Source organism: Salvia splendens, chromosome 20, assembly GCF_004379255.2.
Source record: "Salvia splendens isolate huo1 chromosome 20, SspV2, whole genome shotgun sequence".
Taxonomy (NCBI): domain Eukaryota; kingdom Viridiplantae; phylum Streptophyta; class Magnoliopsida; order Lamiales; family Lamiaceae; genus Salvia; species Salvia splendens.
Window position 1 is genome coordinate 10,085,407 of NC_056051.1, and position 18,951 is coordinate 10,104,357.

At 47.4% G+C, this 18,951-nt stretch overlaps 1 pseudogene; it reads left to right on the forward strand.

Annotated features, from left to right (window-relative positions):
* The first annotated feature begins 4,923 nt into the window (after positions 1–4,923).
* Positions 4,924–5,956, forward strand: LOC121781015 (annotated as a pseudogene).
* The last annotated feature ends 12,995 nt before the right edge of the window (positions 5,957–18,951 follow it).

The window sequence follows — 18,951 nt, forward strand, 5'->3', positions numbered from 1 at the left end:
TTGAAGCCGAGGTTTTCGAATGGACGGGGCCCGACATTGTGGGTGAACTCAAGGATGGGAAAGGAGCGAAAAGTGGAGCGCCAGGCACAAGGTGGCCTAGAGCCAGGGATGTAGATTGGGGCTCCCCGTCTCACCCTACCCCCGTTTTACCACCACGGATCCAAGGGCATTCGGATGTTGCTCCGGGGCCTTCCAACGCCCAACGCTCGGTCTCCCCACCCTTTCGAGGGGGCTCGCGGTGGGGTGGTTGGCACTCTATGATGAGGGGGAGAAGCTACTTCCCAACGAGAAACCACATGAGCTCTAATAAGTACTACTCTCTCATGGCGAATGGAGAATTCGATGTTGATGAATGTGGAGAGGTACAAGAGGTGGCTATGGAAGTACAATCTGGCTCGGAAATGGAGGACGCCACGCTACTTCTTGGCGAGGATGAAGTTAACATAAGGAATGAAGAGCAACAACTCATTGAATATCAAGGAGGGAATCCACCCCTCCAGGGTACGTACCTAACTTGTTAATGATGTCTCACAACCTTATGTTTTGTAACGCTAAGGGAATCGCTAACGCGACAACCTAAAACGTCATAAAAAGACTATTAATTGTCATAATATCATGTTTCTTGCAATTTTGGAACCCCTCACGTCCTCGGACCCGGATCGTTTCTCCAATGGCCTTGGGCTACAGTTCAGAGGCTCGAACCCTACCGGAAAAATTTGGATCTTTACGGAAGATGGATCAAGGTTTGATATTGATGATGACTCGGACCAAGTCCTCCACGGGCGCTTTTCATCCCCTCGCTTGGCTAGTGCCCTTGTCGTCACAGTCGTGTACGCGAAGTGCACGAGATCAGAGAGGTATCCCCTGTGGGACAAAATGAGAGAGTTGACTGGGTTACTTGATTGAATTCCGTGGATGATTGGTGGTGATTTCAACACCATCCTGTCGCACCGGGACAGAACGGGGAGCGACACCAATCGGCAAGCCGAGATGATCGATTTTGCGGAGGCCATCAAAGATTGCAAGCTCCTCGACACCGGGTTTGACGGGGCGGAGTTCAATTGGGCCAAGAACAGGCTGTTTGAAAGATTGGACAGAGTGTTGATTAACGAAGCTTGGCCTAGAGTCTTTGAGACAACATGGGTTACCAATCTCCCGAGGGTGGCTTCGGACCACGGGCCGATTCTCGCAAGATGCAAGACGTCGAACCACAATACCGGCGGCAAAGCCTATATATTCCTGAATATGTGGATCCGGGATGAAGGATTCTTGGCTTTAGTGCAGGAGGCTTGGGCGGAGCCCACGGGGGCGAATGGACTACTAAACCTCCAGATCAAGCACGCTAGGGTCAAAAGAGCCCTAAAGACGTGGAACAAAGAAGTGTTTGGGAACTTGCATGACAACCTCAAGCACATGGAGGAGAAGATTAGCACGACCTAAGCAAATTTTGAAGAGGACTTTTGGCGCCAAAAGGCTTCCCTCCGATGGTTGGCCGAGGGAGATAAGAACACCTATTTTTATCAAAGCTGGGTGAAACAAAAAAGGGTCCGGCTGCGCATCCACTCGATACGGGCTAATGGGCACGAGATCACCGATGAAGTGGAGATTAAAAAGTCAGCGTTTGACTTCTATCAACACCTCCTTGCCCCATGCAACCCAACCCTAGATGAACCCGACCTTGAGCTGATTCACAGACTATAAGCCAATGAGCAACTCACCGATATTGCTCGGCCTCCAAATTTGAATGAGGTGAAGCGTGCGACCTTAGACATCTCGGGGGACAGTGTGAGACCGGACCTTGTGGAAGCGATTGAGCAGTTCTTCAGTGGTGTCTATCTCCCCCGGAGCATAACAGCCACAAGCATCGTTCTCATCCCAAAGAAGACCTCACCTGAGTCATGGGCCAATACCGACCCATCAGCCTCTATAATGTGGTGAACAAGATTATTTCAAAGATATTAACGTCAAGACTTACTCCTTTTCTTCCTAAGGTCATATCCCCAAACTAGAGTGGATTTGTGAAAGGTCGGCTCCTCAACGACAATGCTCTCCTCGCCCAGGAGATGTTCAATGAGTTGGTGAGATGTTCCCCGGCCCCAAATGTGGCGATAAAGATTGACATGGCCAAAGCCTATGACAGAGTCCAATGGCCTTTTCTCCTCAACGTCCTAAGGCGCATGGGTTTCCCGGATGCTTGGATCTCTCTCGTTGAAAGGTGCATCGGCTATTGTTGGTTCTCAGTCCTCATCAATGGAGCCCCCGCGGGATTCTTCAAGTCTACACGGGGATTAAGACAAGGCGACCCCATCTCACCAGCATTGTTTGTGATCGCCGCTGACTACCTGTCGAGAGCCCTTGACATGCTCATCCTCGGCCAAAAGGAAATGACTTTCAAAGCATCCCGAAGATGCATCGAGATTAGCCACTTAGCCTACGCCGATGACATAATCATCTTCACGCAAGCGGCCTCCACCCCCCTGCGGCGGCTCAGATCGTGCCTTAATGAGTATGAGAAAATTTCTGGACAACAAATCAATCTTGCCAAAAGCAACTTCTACATTGCCGAAACCCACGAGCAATGGGCGGCCTCAATTCAAACGGATGGAGGCTTCACTCGGGGAACCTTCCCTTTCCTCTACCTCGGTGTCCCCATCTATCGAGGTGTGAAGCAGACATAGATGTTTTTGTTCCACCGGGAAAAGATAGCAAAGAGGATCTCCGGATGGGCCCATCGCCACCTATCCTTTGGAGGAAGGCTTACCCTTATCAAGAGTACCCTTGAGGCGATACCTTTGCACATCTTCCAAGCTGTTGAGCCAACGGCGGGCACCCTCAAGCAGCTTGTTCAACAATTGGCACGGTTCTTCTGGGGCTCTACTACCGATAGGAAAAGGACTAATTGGATCAGCTGGGACCAGATGTGTCTCCCCACCGCCGAGGGAGGGCTCGGGATACGCAAGGCCAAGGAGGTCCTCCATGTCTTTAATATAAAGCTGTGGTGGCGCTTCCGGGAGCAAACTTCCCTCTGGGTCCAATATATGATGGCCAAGTATTGCTCCAACTCTTCCCCACTTACCTCAAGGACGACGGGACGGAATAGCCCAATATGGAAGAGATTGTCTAGAGCATGGACCCACGCTCACCCGTACATGCGATGGCTAGTGGGACAAGGTAAGATATACTTTTGGGACGACATCTGGCTGGGCAATTCCCAACTTAGAGATCTCAGCCTAGATGAAAGGGGTAGTCCAACAACCCGTGTTTCTGATTTTATCAAGGGCGGTGATTGGGACGAACCCAAACTTCAACTCCTCCACGATCAAGCCGGCCTCCCGCAACATATCATTGGCCGCATCCTCAAGACCCCGATCCTTCAAGAGGAACCAGACATCCCGTGATGGTCTCTTTCGGAGCGTGGAGAGTTCACGTTGGCTTCTACTTGGGCCACGATCCGAACCCAACGGCCTATTGTCCTTGGGTTGGACGACGTGTGGAAAGCAGGGCTTACCACATCCATCGCCATATTTGTTTGGAGACTTCTCTCCAACCGTGTTCCGGTTGACACAAAACTCCAATGGAAGAAGATCGACCTAGCCTCCAAGTGTCAATGCTGCCCGCACCGGCCAAGCGAAGAGTCCATACAACACCTCTTCATCCAAGGAGACGGTGCACTCAGAGTTTGTAAGGAATTTGATCCGTGGTTCGAGGGCCCCTCCCCGCGCCTTGGCATAAATGATACTATCCCGTCGAGAATTGAAGTTTGGGCACAGAGGAGTGGACATCCGAATAGGAAGCACCACAGCCGAACCGTGCCCTACCTTATCCTTTGGCATCAAATAGGAGCCGACATCAGGGTACACAATTCAAATTGTACAACGTTGTGTGGCAAGTTCTCATGTATGTCCGGAACAGCATGGCTACTGGGAGACTGAAACCGAAGCACTGGACCAGGGTCAGACTCGGTGTTAGCATCCCCCAACAAATGCAAACTCCTAGCCCGCTACCCCTAGCCATGGCGATCAAATGGAAGCCACCGGACCACCCATGGCTCAAACTCAACACGGATGGATCCTTTACTAAAGCGTCCAATAAAGCCGGAGGAGGAGGGCTCTTGCGAGACCACTTGGGCAAGTTGATCTTAGCTTTCTCCACACCCCTTGAAGCTCACTCACCCTTGGAAGCCGAGCTCTTAGCCATGACTTATAGTTTGAACCTCACTAGAGGGCTCGTGCTACCAATTTGGATCGAATCAGACGCTGCCCAAGCATTTAAGTTGATCAATGGAGAAGCGTGGGGATGGCTTCCACTCGGCATGCCGTGGCTCATTTATTCCTGCTCAAGAAACAACTCATTATTCGAGCGACTTTCATCCACCGGGAAGGAAACAGGGCTGCCGATTTTCTTGCGAAGAGAGGCCTCCAGCTGGGAAACGACCTTAACATGGACACCACCACAATACCGAGGGAGCTTAAGGACATACTCCGCTTGGAGGAGATGGGAGTACCACATATCCGTGTTTGAAATGGGGAAGAAGTCTAATCTGGGTCACCGAGTTCTCGCCGGGCTGGAATAGTGGTCTTTTAGTGTAGATTGCCTTTTGATAGGAGTAGGATGTGGTCCGGAACTACTTGGGCTGGACCGCTTTCTACTCTTGTAATTTGTGCCGGCTCACCACTTTTGGGTGTGTCCTTGTTTTGTAACCTTTCTTTGAGATGATATATAGGTATGAGGGGCCCACTAACCCTCCACCGTGAAGGTGTTTAAAAAAAATCCATGTCTTTTTAAACGCACCATCCGGTTAAGTTTCAGCCATGGTTGGTCTGGTGGGTTCCATTTGATCATCATGGCTAGTGGCTGCGGCCTTCTTGGAGCGACGTGACTCGGAATGTTGACTCCAAGTCGAACACCCTTCCAATGCTTCGGGAGCCCTAAACCAAGCCAACAGCGAAGCGAATTCGAAAAATTTGCAAAGGCGCCGCCCAAATTTTGCGAAAGAGCCAAAGAAACCCTAGCTGTACAAGGCATCGGAGTCTCTGCTTCAGTAGTTGATTTGTGTGTGAGGAGTTACTATTATTTGCTCGGGACCATTTTTTCTGCAGCGTAAAGAGGTCTAAATAAGAATTTTTCTTTGACTTCACCTACAAAGACCAAAAATGAGTGGCCGATTCTCTCGAACCATCTATGTTGGAAACCTCCCTGCTGATATCAGGGAATCAGAAGTCGAAGACATATTTTACAATATGGTCGCATCTTGGATATTGAACTGAAGAGTCCACCTCGTCCACCTTGCTATTGTTTCGTTGAGTTTGAGAATGCTCGGGATGCTGAAGATGCGATAAGGGGCAGAGATGGCTACAACTTTGACGGCTGCCGTTTGAGGGTTGAACTTGCTCATGGTGGCAGAGGACCATCCTCTTCTAGTGACCGTCGTGGTGGTGGTGGTGGTTATAGTGAAAGGGGAGGTGGTGGGGGAGGCGGAGGTGGCAGATTTTGTGTGTCCCGCCATTCTGATTATCGAGTGATTGTGCGTGGGCTTCCTTCTTCTGCTTCTTGCCAAGATTTAAAGGATCATATGCGGAAAGCTGGTGATGTGTGTTTGCTGAAGTTTCCCGAGATAGTGAAGGAACGTATGGCCTAGTTGATTATACTAATTATGAGGACATGAAATATGCTATGCGTAAGCTTGATGATAGTGAGTTCAAAAACCCTTGGACCAGAACTTATATCCGGGTGAAGGAATACAAGGGCAGTCCATCCCGAAGCCGAAGCAGGAGTCGCAGCAGAAGCAGAAGCCTGAGGAAGAGAAGTAGGTAACTGCCCCGATCAGCTTCAAGATCACCCTCAGTATCGCCTGTCAAACCATCTCGACCCAGATCGAGGTCCAGATCAAGATCAAGGTCCAAATCGAGGTTTGCATCTCCACTTCCGGCTAGGTCCGGCAGTGCCTGATTTAGTGCGGGACGATGGTTTGTTATTAGAACTTGGGGATGTTTGTTATCGAATTAGAGATCTAGTTTATTCACAAATTTGATTTTTGATGGAGAGATTTGTTTGGCTTTATGGTTTTCTGCGACTTGATTTACCTTATTCGCATTTGGATTAGTATTATCATTGCAGTGTTTCTAAGTGTTTTCTGTCATTAGTTAAGACAAACAGTATCTAGACAAAACAAAACCCTTCCAATGCTTCGGCTTGAGGCTGCCGTTGGACATGCTATTCCGGATGAAGGTGAGGGTCTGCCAAACCACACTGTTCGCCTGCCACCTAATCAATAATTGTCAAGAGAGAGAAGCTCTCCCTTCTCTCTAGATTTCGTCCACTCTCCCTCCCTCCCCTTTGAGGGAGGTGAAATGTAATATTCAGCCACGACTATGGTGAAGGCCGGCGGAGAACCGGCGGTTGAGGCTGCTACGGTTTCATCTCACACGATCCAATCACCCCGCTCGCCGGAACGGAGTCTCCCTTTCATCCCACGGCCAAAGAGGAAGAGGGCCGGGACTCCTTTCCCTGAGAGAGGCCGACGTGAGCTGAAACGCACAGGCCTTGAGACTATTTCGGGGGTTAGTCGAATCAAGAAAAAAATGATCTTCGAAATGGCCGAGGAGCTACTCGCCGGAAAAAATGATGAGGAGACGGCGTCGCTGGAAGGAGAGCAGCCTTCCGATGGGTATACGATGAGAACGTTTGCTCAAATGGCGAGGCCGGGCCCCTTCGAAGCAGCTACGGGTCACTTACTCCTTCTCGACCATGAACGGTATTTTGCTGCCGGAATCTTGGACGATGACCTAGTGGACCCACCAGTCAAATCCGGTTTTCGGGAGGTAGTTGAGCCGATGAAGGAGTCGACAGCAAAGATGGAAGAAAAGAAGAAGAAGATTGCAATGGAAATGCTCAACTCCGAGGAGGTGGCCGGAATTTCGCCGGCGCCGGCGAGCCGGAGTGAGCTGGACCACCACCCAACCGGTGCAAGTACAATACATCACATGGGTCCTAGGCTAGATGATGGGGTGGCATGTGATGTGTTGGAATCATGTGACTTGCAAAAAGAGGTAGAGACAAAGACCACTTTGCATGGGGAAGAAGGTGTTGCTCCAAATGGGGAAAATGACAATTTGTACTCACAAGCAATACCATGTGCTACTTACCTCCACCTTGAGGCTGATGCACGCATGGAAGACCGTGCCCCCGTGGCACAACCGCCGGAGCCGTCACCAGAAATGCTGGCACCGCCGGAATCTTCGCAGGAAACGCTAGCACCGCCGGCGAATGTGTGGAAGGCGGCAACGAATCATTCCAACCGCTAGGGGACCAGGGCGGTGGAGGGTTCATCGGCCCCAAATCCCCTTGGACGACGGCAAGACCAAGCCTTTGGGTACAGCCGGCTCTTTTGAAGGTACGCCATCGCTCTCCTTTTCCGATTTTGAAACGGATTTTCTCTCGGAGAAGCTAGGGCTAGCTATTGTCGGGAAGTTCTCCCATTCACTCCCGTCCACAACCTAAATTCAAAAAAGTCTTAGTGGCATGGGGCTAGTTGGAGCATTCACATGAAAATACTTGAATGCTAAGCATATTTTACTCCAATTTCAAGAGGTGGCCGATTATGCTAAGGTGCTAAATGGCCCTAATGGGAGTCCGAATTGGTATGTTGATTGCCATACGATGAGGGTGTTCAAGTGGGCACCGGATTTTGACACGTTCTTTGAGTCGCCAATTGTTGCCGTGTGGTGTAACATATTAGGTATACCGGCTCATCTCTATGAGGAATCGGCCCTCTTGGCAATCGGTAAGCTCCTTGGCAAGCCACTACAAGCCGATCATGCCACAATTCATCAAAGCCGACTCTCCTTCGCAAGGATTTGCGTAGAGATTGACATCTCTACTCCCCCGACGGAAGAGATCATCCTTAATATCCGAGGCAAAGACTCGAGGTACAAAGTGGCATGGGACCGTATTCCATTGTTTTGTGATAATTGTAAAAATGTTGGGCATGAGAAAGAGGATTGCCATGCAGCGGGAAGGAAGTCTCGGGGTAGAGACAAGGGTCGCCGAGCATCATACAAGGAAAACCTTTCAAGCCATGCCGCCAAGATCATCCACCGTGAGTGGCGCCCAAAGGCGAATGGCACTCCATCGTCCATTGGACAGTTGGAGAAGTCCAAAGATTGTAACAACCACGCGGAGTACTTCGAGGGTACATGGGGTACGGGATCGTCGAAGTTAAGAGTGTTTTTTTTTTAATCAAACACCTTCACGGTGGAGGGTTCGTGGGTCCCTCATCCCTATATATCAACAAAAGGCCATTACTTGATTATAAGAGGACCAATCTTTCTAAAGCTAGAGTGACAAAAACAATTTACACCACACCCTATTACAAAAACACCACAAGAGTAAATAGGGGTCAATCCGGGGATGGACCGACACCCACATACTCTACGGCGTCCGGTACAAAGCAAGATCGGTGACCACTTTCCGTGCCTCGTGCTACTCTCGTTCATCATCTCTCACCCAAAGATTGGGGACTCCCATTTCGTCCATCCGGATGATGGCTCTAATCCTTCTTGGAACATTTTGTGGGGACATTTGTTGGAAATTATCTTGTTCCACTCCCATTTTGGCGAGCATATCAGCCGCTTTGTTGCCCTCCCTATGAATGAAGGTGGCCCGGAATATATGTCTACTTTTGAAGCCATGCAAAAGGGCCATGACGCGGCGAACTTGTGTCGGGCCCCAAGTCGTGCCATTGTGCAACTTAATAGCTTGTTCCGCATCTGATTCAATCCATATGGGTAGGTTGAACGCCTTCGCTACCTCCAACCCATAGTGTATGGCCATGAGCTCGGCCTAAAGAGCCGATTGAACGACGAGGGGGGTTGCAAATGCTGCAAGTAATTTCCCATTGTGGTCCCGAACAAGACCCCCTCCGCCACCCTTGTTTGTTGTCTCAAAGAACGCCCATCCATGTTAAGCTTGATCCATGTGCGTTCCGGGGGGTGCCACTTAACCGGCATAACTAACTGTCTCGGCCCCCTTGTCTCGGGGTGATTCGGAGGGCTCATTCCGAGTTTCACTCCCTTCCAATGCTTCGGCTTGATGTGACCATTGGTCATGTTGTTGTGGATGAACATGTGAACCTGCCAAACAACGCTTTACGGTTTGAACTGAATTTGCTCATGTCGACTCCTATTCCTCTCCGCCCAAAGGAACCACAGAATGAGGTATGGAATGACTCGACTAAGGTGTCTCCTATCATGTTGTTGGGTCCTAGTGGACCACACTTGCAACCTGTCCGGGATGGTGTCGTTCACCCTAAGAGATGGGGCCGAGCCTTCGAACCAACCGTCGAACTCCCTCCAGACACATGCTGCTCCCCACCCTCGGATGAAGAGATGTTGAAGGGACTCGGTGTTAGGCCTCCGTGGGCAGCATTGGCATTTCGACGGAAGCTCAATCTTCCTCCATTGGAGCTTGGAGTCAACCGGTATCCTGTTTGACAATAATCGCCAATTGAAGATTGCAATAGATTTTGTAAGGCCAGCCCTCCAAATGTCGTCGAGACCTTGGATTCTCGGCCTTTGCGTACGTATAGTCTCCCAGGTCGTAGTAAGCGAGAACTCCCCGAGCCGAGAAAGCTTCCATCGAGGGACGTCCGGTTCTCCCTCGACGATTGGGGTATGAAGAATTTGTGTGATAACCTCTTGTGGCATTCCAGCCTGGTTGTGAAGTTGACGTAACTTAGCCTCATCCCAAGTTCCACCCCAATGTAGTTCGAGACCTTGGCCGATGAGGCGCCCCTATCGTCAAGGCAGATCTCGCGAAGGGGAGATTCACCAAGCCAAATGTCATCCCAAAAGTAGGCATCGCCCTGACCGATCACCCATCTAATGTGTGGATTTGCTTGATTTCTCACTTTCATTAGCCGCTTCCATGTCGGGCTACTTCTCCCCGAAGGGGAGGCCGCAAGGGGGGAGTTTTTATGACAATACTTGGCCTTCATGTATCTAGCCCAAAGGGAATTTTGCTCCCGGAACCTCCACCAAAGTTTCATACTGAAGGCCCGGAGGACTTCTTTGGTCTTACGAATGCCGAGACCCCCTTCAGGGGTGGGGAGGCAGATCTGATCCCACCCAATCCAATGTGTCTTTTTTCTCTCTGTTGATTATCCCCAGAAAAATCGGGCCATCTGCTGATCCAATTGCTTAAGGGCCCCGGATGTTGGTTCAATGGCCTGGAAAATGTGCAGCGGCACCGCTTCAAGTGTGCTTTGGAGTAGTGTAAGCCTACCTCCAAAGGAGAGGTGTCGATGAGCCCACCCCGAGATTCGTGCAGCAATCTTTTCTTGAAGGAACATAAACATATCTGTACGTTTGACACCACGATAAATAGGAACTCCAAGGTACAAGAATGGGAAAGTACCTCGTGCGAAGCCTCCTTCATTTTGTATAATGTTGGCGCACCCTTCATGTTGTTCGGCAATGTAGAAGTTGCTTTTTGCCAAGTTAATCTGCTGCCCATCCAAGCTCCTTGGCCTAGCGGTAAAGGGTGCTGGATACCGCGTCCATCCTGGAGGTCTCGAGTTCGAACCCTGGGTGGCGTAATTTGTCTTTCCTCCTTGTTATAGGAGTTGATTTGTAATTTCCTCCTTCATATATATGATATAAATATATGAAGTTAATTTAAAAAAAAAAAAAGTTAATCTGCTGCCCGACAACCCCGGCATATGTCTCCAAGCAAGTCCGCAGCCGCCTAAGAGGTCGCTCTGCTGCTTGTGTGAATATCACAATGTCATCGGCGTAGGCGAGGTGGCTTATTTCCATGCAGTGGCGAGTAGTTCTAAAAGTCATCTCTTTTTTTCCCAAAATGAGCTTGTCTAATTTTCTTAAGAGGTACTCAACTGCAATTACGAAAAGTGTCGGAGATATTGGATCTCCCTGTCTGAGGCCGCGGGTGGACTTAAAGAACCCGGAGGGGGCGCCATTGACCAGCACCGAGAACCAACACGAGCCCACACATCTCTCAATCAAAGAGACCCACAGGGCCGGGAAACCCATCCGGTGTAGCACTTTCAAAAGGAAGGGCCATTGTACTCTGTCGTAGGCCTTAGCCATATCGATTTTTACCGCGACATTAGGGGCCGGCGCACATCTCGAGAGCTCATGGAACATCTCCTGTGCCAAAAGGACATTATCATTGAGGAGCCGTCCCTTCACAAATCCACTCTGGTTTGGTGAGATAACCATAGGGATGAGCGAAGTCATTCTCTTCGACATTATCTTTGTGATAATCTTGTTGACGACGTTGCACAGGCTAATGGGGCGGTAGTCGCTCCACGACTCCGGCACAAGCTTTTTTGGGATGAGGACAATGCTTGTGGCCGTGACGCTACGTGGGAGGTTGATGCACTATTTATTAGCACTAAAAATACCTGCAAGCATACAGGGTAGATCTAGTATAGCTAAAGGTCAGTACCGGATATCGAACACAGGGAATAAGATTGCAACTGGCTATCATATACTAAGCGTCATATACTATTTAGAGACACGGAGAATTTTGGTTTTTGATTTTATAAACTTGACATAAATATGAACAAATATAAAAATAAAATAAAATAGACAAAGCAGGCTAAAGAATGTAGAGTTTTAGGATACGACTACTACGACCTAGTGATGATTGATCTCACAAAACCTTTACCTATAAGTGTCTCCAGGATTATTAGGAAAGTCATGATTCTAAGATAAGCCCTCTCTCGAGTGCACTTATCCAGTAGATTAGACTCTAACTATCAAAGTCTCCTTCCAATAGATTAGATTCTAACTCCTTATAGTTCCTAAGACTCAAGCCCTCACAAAGGGTCCCCTCTCTCGAGTGCAGATAAACCTATGTGTTGTACTCGTTCCTTTTACCACGTAAAACTAGCTATCTCTCGATTAATCTAGTTAACGAACATAGTTCTAAAGTTGGCCAGACAAAAGAACAATAAAAGCACAAGAACAAGCAAAATAATCACAAGAGCTAGGAAAAGGTTCAATTCAATCAATCAAAACATATTCATAATAATTTTCACCAAACAAATCTACAAATGATGTTTAACTACTCATAGACAAGTAGTAAAAACAAGAATAATAGCACTAGATATGAAAGAAATCGATAGAACCCAAGGTTGAATCTTCAATCTTCAATCGTTTCTTGCCTGGATCTGCAGAGCTCCGCTCCAATGGAAGATGGATGAGTTATGTGTGAGAGATGGAGTGGAAGAATGTGTAGAGGGAGGAGGATTGGGGCTCTGAGATATGGGAGACGAAAACCCTCGGTCTCTTTTATACCCGGGGCGGAAATACAGACGTAAAGCCTCGCAGAACACATCGCCCGGTCGGGCGATTTTAAGTCGCCAAAATGCCCGGTCGGGCAAATTTTCTGGAGTTCGCGACTAAAACGCCCGGTCGGGCGTTTTCCCCCATAAAAATCGCCCGGTCGGGCGTTTCCTCTGAAATCCTCCAAAAGCATGATCTTCGTCTTCGAAAGGGCTTCGCGTGAGTATCTTGCACGCCCCCATCGGAGTCCGGATGAGAGAGTTATGGCTATTATACGAAAGTCGCGCATTGAAGCGCGGATGACTTGAATAATATAGTGGGCGATTCTTCCTTCAAGCTCGTTTTCAAGTCATTTTCACCTGTTTTAGCTCCAAACACTCGACAAACTCGTCAAAACACTAATTAGTGTATGTGTGGATAAAAACCTAAATTAAACACCTTAAATCATCAAAATCACCATCTCATTACCCACAACACCATCCTAAATTATGAGTTTGTCAACTCCCCCAAACTTGCATATTTGTTTGTCCTCAAACAAAACAAGAGAAAAACTAATAAAGAAACACGGATGCTAAGAACTAGACTTCATAGTTGCCTCAAAAATTGTAACAAGAAATAAAGAGTTTGACAAGAATACAAATCAAATCAAGCAAAGCTTATTAGTGCATTTTCATTACTAGCTCGTTGATCACCTTGAAGTACATGCGCTCACAAGTGTTTAGAAGTGTGTTTATCACTCACTCACAAAGTGTATATTGGAAAAAGTATATGCTCTCAGATCATGCAACATGCAAAGTTTACCATAGGTTTGCTCGAAGTCTAATCTCTCCTCTACTTTATGTGATTAAAATCAAAAATCCGAAAGGTCTTTATTTAAGGTTATAATGTAGGCTTTTTGGTAAGGTGAGGAAATATGGCTAAAAAGTGACTAAACCCAAACATAGCAAAAGTGATCAATTTCTACTACATCAAACTTAGCACCCCACCAACAATTCATATCTCAGTAAATTCTAGACTTAGTCTAAATTTCTTCTCACTTCCCAAATTCCTTTGATTTTTTTTTTATTTTCCCTTTTTTTTTTTCTTTTGCACATCCTCTCTTTTTTTTTTCTTGTGCACGGCCAATTATCTTATTCAAACCACAGATGTCTATGCACTTTTCACAAGTAAGCACACTACTTTTCTTTCTACCTTATCTCTCCGACTCTTTTCACTAGATATGAACTAACTTTCTTCAAGAGTGTATGAATATTCCCCTTTATTTAGCTTTCAAAGAAAAAGGCTTTAAAGGCTCAAAATGGTTAGCTAGGAAAAATATTTTGAGTAAGGTCAATAATTTGGATATATAAAGTAGCTAAGAAGGATGGCCTAACGTCCTCTTTTATCATTTAAACACTTTGCAGACTTAAGCAGACTATGAGCAAATTCTAGAAACAAATACATGAATACAGATAAATCACACAAGAAAGAAATCTATGGCTCAAGTCTCACAAGGTTTATGCAAGATTCAAGGCAAACAAGCAATTCATTATTTATGCACATTTTCACTAAACCTTCAAATCAATGCATCAAGTCAACTCAATCAACACAAACATTTAATCGTAGGCAACTCGGTCTGATGTTCCTAAACATGAGTATTTCTAAATTTTCTTTGTTATGCTCATGACAAGATTCACCCCGGGATTATTAAAAAAATTAACAAAAACAAGCAAAAACAACTAAACTCACGGTCCACCACTTCATCCCCCCAAACTTATTCAAAATTAAATTAAGAATAAGTTTGTAAAGTCGGTATGGACATGAGTAAACTAAGAAAACACATTAAACTAAAACAAAAAAGATAAAAATGATACCGATGTTGGGTTGCCTCCCAACAAGCGCTTGGTTAACGTCTTTAGCTTGACGTTCTTTGAAGCTCAAAAGTTAACCCCCATTCTCGGGATTTCCTTTAGGATGCCTTTTGTACAGGAGCGGAGGGTAATCCATTATTGTGCTCCGTGCTCTCCTCAAATAGCAACCCTTGTAAAAACAGATAAAGAGAAAAAAAATCACAATAAAACTATACAAGATATTAAACTCTAAATTAGTATTATCAACCGTTCTACAATATCAGCTTAAAGCAATAATATTCCCCGGCAACGGCGCCAAAAACTTGATGCACTATTTATTAGCACTAAAAATACCTGCAAGCATACAGGGTAGATCTAGTATAGCTAAAGGTCAGTACCGGATATCGAACACAGGGAATAAGATTGCAACTGGCTATCATATACTAAGCGTCATATACTATTTAGAGACACGGAGAATTTTGGTTTTTGATTTTATAAACTTGACATAAATATGAACAAATATAAAAATAAAATAAAATAGACAAAGCAGGCTAAAGAATGTAGAGTTTTAGGATACGACTACTACGACCTAGTGATGATTGATCTCACAAAACCTTTACCTATAAGTGTCTCCAGGATTATTAGGAAAGTCATGATTCTAAGATAAGCCCTCTCTCGAGTGCACTTATCCAGTAGATTAGACTCTAACTATCAAAGTCTCCTTCCAATAGATTAGATTCTAACTCCTTATAGTTCCTAAGACTCAAGCCCTCACAAAGGGTCCCCTCTCTCGAGTGCAGATAAACCTATGTGTTGTACTCGTTCCTTTTACCACGTAAAACTAGCTATCTCTCGATTAATCTAGTTAACGAACATAGTTCTAAAGTTGGCCAGACAAAGAACAATAAAAGCACAAGAACAAGCAAAATAATCACAAGAGCTAGGAAAAGGTTCAATTCAATCAATCAAAACATATTCATAATAATTTTCACCAAACAAATCTACAAATGATGTTTAACTACTCATAGACAAGTAGTAAAAACAAGAATAATAGCACTAGATATGAAAGAAATCGATAGAACCAAGGTTGAATCTTCAATCTTCAATCGTTTCTTGCCTGGATCTGCAGAGCTCCGCTCCAATGGAAGATGGATGAGTTATGTGTGAGAGATGGAGTGGAAGAATGTGTAGAGGGAGGAGGATTGGGGCTCTGAGATATGGGAGACGAAAACCCTCGGTCTCTTTTATACCCGGGGCGGAAATACAGACGTAAAGCCTCGCAGAACACATCGCCCGGTCGGGCGATTTTAAGTCGCCAAAATGCCCGGTCGGGCAAATTTTCTGGAGTTCGCGACTAAAACGCCCGGTCGGGCGTTTTCCCCATAAAAATCGCCCGGTCGGGCGTTTCCTCTGAAATCCTCCAAAAGCATGATCTTCGTCTTCGAAAGGGCTTCGCGTGAGTATCTTGCACGCCCCCATCGGAGTCCGGATGAGAGAGTTATGGCTATTATACGAAAGTCGCGCATTGAAGCGCGGATGACTTGAATAATATAGTGGGCGATTCTTCCTTCAAGCTCGTTTTCAAGTCATTTTCACCTGTTTTAGCTCCAAACACTCGACAAACTCGTCAAAACACTAATTAGTGTATGTGTGGATAAAAACCTAAATTAAACACCTTAAATCATCAAAATCACCATCTCATTACCCACAACACCATCCTAAATTATGAGTTTGTCAGAGGTAAGCACCCCCGAAGAATTGGCCTATAGCCGCCACCACGTCCGGCCCAACCGTCGCCCAACAGACATGGTAGAACAAGGCCGTGAAACCATCCGGCCCTGGGGCACTGTCCCCGGAGATGTCAAAAACAGCGTTTTTAACTTCCTCTGCGGATGGGGGGTCGGGGAGAGCAGCCACTTCATCCAAGGGTGGGAGTTGATGGATCAAATCAAGGTCTGGCTCGGACAAAGTGAGGGGCCCCGGGGCCAGGAGGTCTTGGAAGAACTCCACCGCCGAACTTCTTATCTCCATTTCATCCGAGATCTCCCGGCCGCCCACATTGATCTTGTGGATGCGCATGCGGATCCTTTTTTATTTGACCCAACGTTGGTAGAATTTAGTATTCTTGTCGCCCTCCCCTAGCCATCTTAGGGTAGCCTTTTGTCCCCAGAAGTCCTCCATTTTAAGGAGTCGAATGTACTCGGCAATGCATCTATTGATCTCTGTCCTGTTCTCCGGGGTTGGCCTTTCTTCGAAATCGCTTTGGGCCAGTGTGATTTTCACCTCCATATCCCTGAGGTTGTTATGGATGTTCCCAAAGGCCTCCTTGTTCCACACCTTTAGGATTCTCTTTAGTCGAGCAAGTTTGATTTCGAAATTGAGGAGGCCTTCGGACTCCGTCGGTTGGCTCCAATCTCCCCGAACAAGGTCCTCAAATCCCTCGTGCCTAACCCACATGTTTTGCAACCTGAATGGCCTACCCCCGCTGTTGTTGCTTGTCACTTTGCATCTTACCAACACAGGCCCGTGGTCCGAGGCAATCCGGGGCAGGTTCGTCACCCGAGTAGTTTCCAAGGTTTGTGCCCATCGTTCGTTCACAAGGATTCTATCCATTCTTTCAAAAAGGCCATTCTTGGCCCACGTGAACTCCGACCCATCAAATCCGGGGTCTAGTATCCTGCAGTCCTCAATGGCCTCCGCAAAGTCCACCATTTCAGCTTGGCGGTTTGTGTCACTCCCTACTCTGTCTTGCGGATGGAGAATGGTATTGAAGTCCCCTCCAATCATCCAGGGTGTACCCTCCAAAAGTATAGAGCACTCCTCAATTCATCCCATAAATGAAGTCGTTCGGTCCTCGTGCATTTTGCGTAAATCGCCGAGACACACAAGTGGCTAGCAAGGCGAGGAGATCCAAAGCGGCCGGATAGGGCCTGATCCGTATCTCTCTCGGCCACGAAGCTGGCCCTTTCCTCAACAAACACCCAGATCTTCCCATTTCTATTCGAGCCTTGGAAAGCCAGCCCCAAAGCCTTTGAGAACTTCTCCGGGTTAGGGCTTGTGAGCGGCTCCATTTTTGCAAGAAAGTGAATATTATGAGTCTTAATTAATCTTTTAAGAACATTTTGGGTAGGCGCGTTAGCAACTCCCCTAACGTTCCAAAAAATAAAGTTGACAGACATGATTAATGAGGAAGTATCGTACCCGGTGACCGTGAGAGGTCCCCCTGAAATTCCACCATTCGTAGTCGTTCCTCTCCTAGGCATTCTTCCTCATGCATGAGCATGGGATCTTCCCCATCGGCAAAAGGGATGGTTCGGGGAATCCCCTCTTTATCTCCATCCCCCTCCTGTTCATCATCATCTTCTAAGAAATCTTCATTCTCCATGAGAGAATAGTATTGGTTGGAGCTTAGGACATTTCGGGCTGCTTGGGACCCTCGGCCCCTTGCCGCTTCCCGTGCGCCCCCTCTCCAACAAGTGAACGCTCCTCGTCGTGAGGGCGTGTACCCGTTCGTGGCTCCATGGAATTTACCACCACGATGGGTAGAGCTAGCAAGCACTCCGACGGTTTTATCGAAAGTTTCTCGGCCATAGGAACTCTCACCACCTTCATGGACGCTTGCAACCGGAGCCAGGTCAAAGTTACCATGCACTTCGCCCATGATGTCCGGACCCGACCACTCCCTCGGCTCGGAGCCATTAGCCGAGGATCCAGCCTTTGGCTGCCCCTTCGACCCTTTGTTTTTCTTTTGATGTTTCCACTCGTTAGTGCTAGCCATTTCCTTTGGTTGTTCCGTTTTGTCCCTTCCCCCTTGACTCTCATGGTGTGGCTGTCTCGGTGTTACATTATTGTAGTTCCTCTTCGGGGGACGCTCAACATTGCCCGCCGCGTAACACACCTCACTTTTGTGTCCAACATGCCTACATTCCATGCAATATGCCGGGATCTTGTCCCATTTCACTTTTAGCACCGTCTCACGTCCACAAATATCTAGAATGAACTCCTCGGGAGGTGGCTTCGTGATGTCAATCTCAATGAAAATGCGAGCAAACGAAAGTCTCGACTTGTTGGCCGTAGCACGATCCACTTGTATAGGGGTTCCAAGCAATTTACCGATTGCAAAGAGGGCGGCGTGATAAAAAAGGTGGATTGGGAGGCCAATGATGTTGCACCAAACTGCCGCGATCGGGGACTCACAATACGCATCAAAATCCGGGGACCACTTGAAAACCCTCATGGGATGCCGATCAATAAACCACACCGGCGTCCCTTTCGGTCCACTAAGCAATCGGGCATAATCCGCCATATCCTCGAATTGAACAAGTATATGCTTAGCATTAAGATATTTCCATGTAAAACCTCTATTGAATTTGATATTATCTAATGCCTTTTGTATTTGGTATGAAGTGGGTATAGAGTGGGAGAACTTACCCACAATGGCGTGCCCAATGCTCGAGGCTAGCTTTTGGACTTCTGCTCCGGAGAAGTAGATTGCCGGAATGCCATTGGAAGTAGTCGCAAAGCCAATATTTGGGATGTTATCCGGCTCAAACACTTTCGGCCCTTCGATGTTCGGCGACATCCGAACCATATCCGCCATGCTCTTGGGTGCGCTAGTGTTCCGCGCACCATCTTCATTTCCTTCGGGTCGGAAGTTTCTCAATGAGGCCTTGTGCCGCGTCGCCCAAGCATTGCCTAGTGGTTCGGCTCCAACCAAGGCATGCGGTCCACGGTGCTCGCACATATCGGCCATCGGCGTGTCATCCTTGGCCGGCCTCCCGTCCGCAACCGAGGCCATGTTCTCGGTCGTCTCG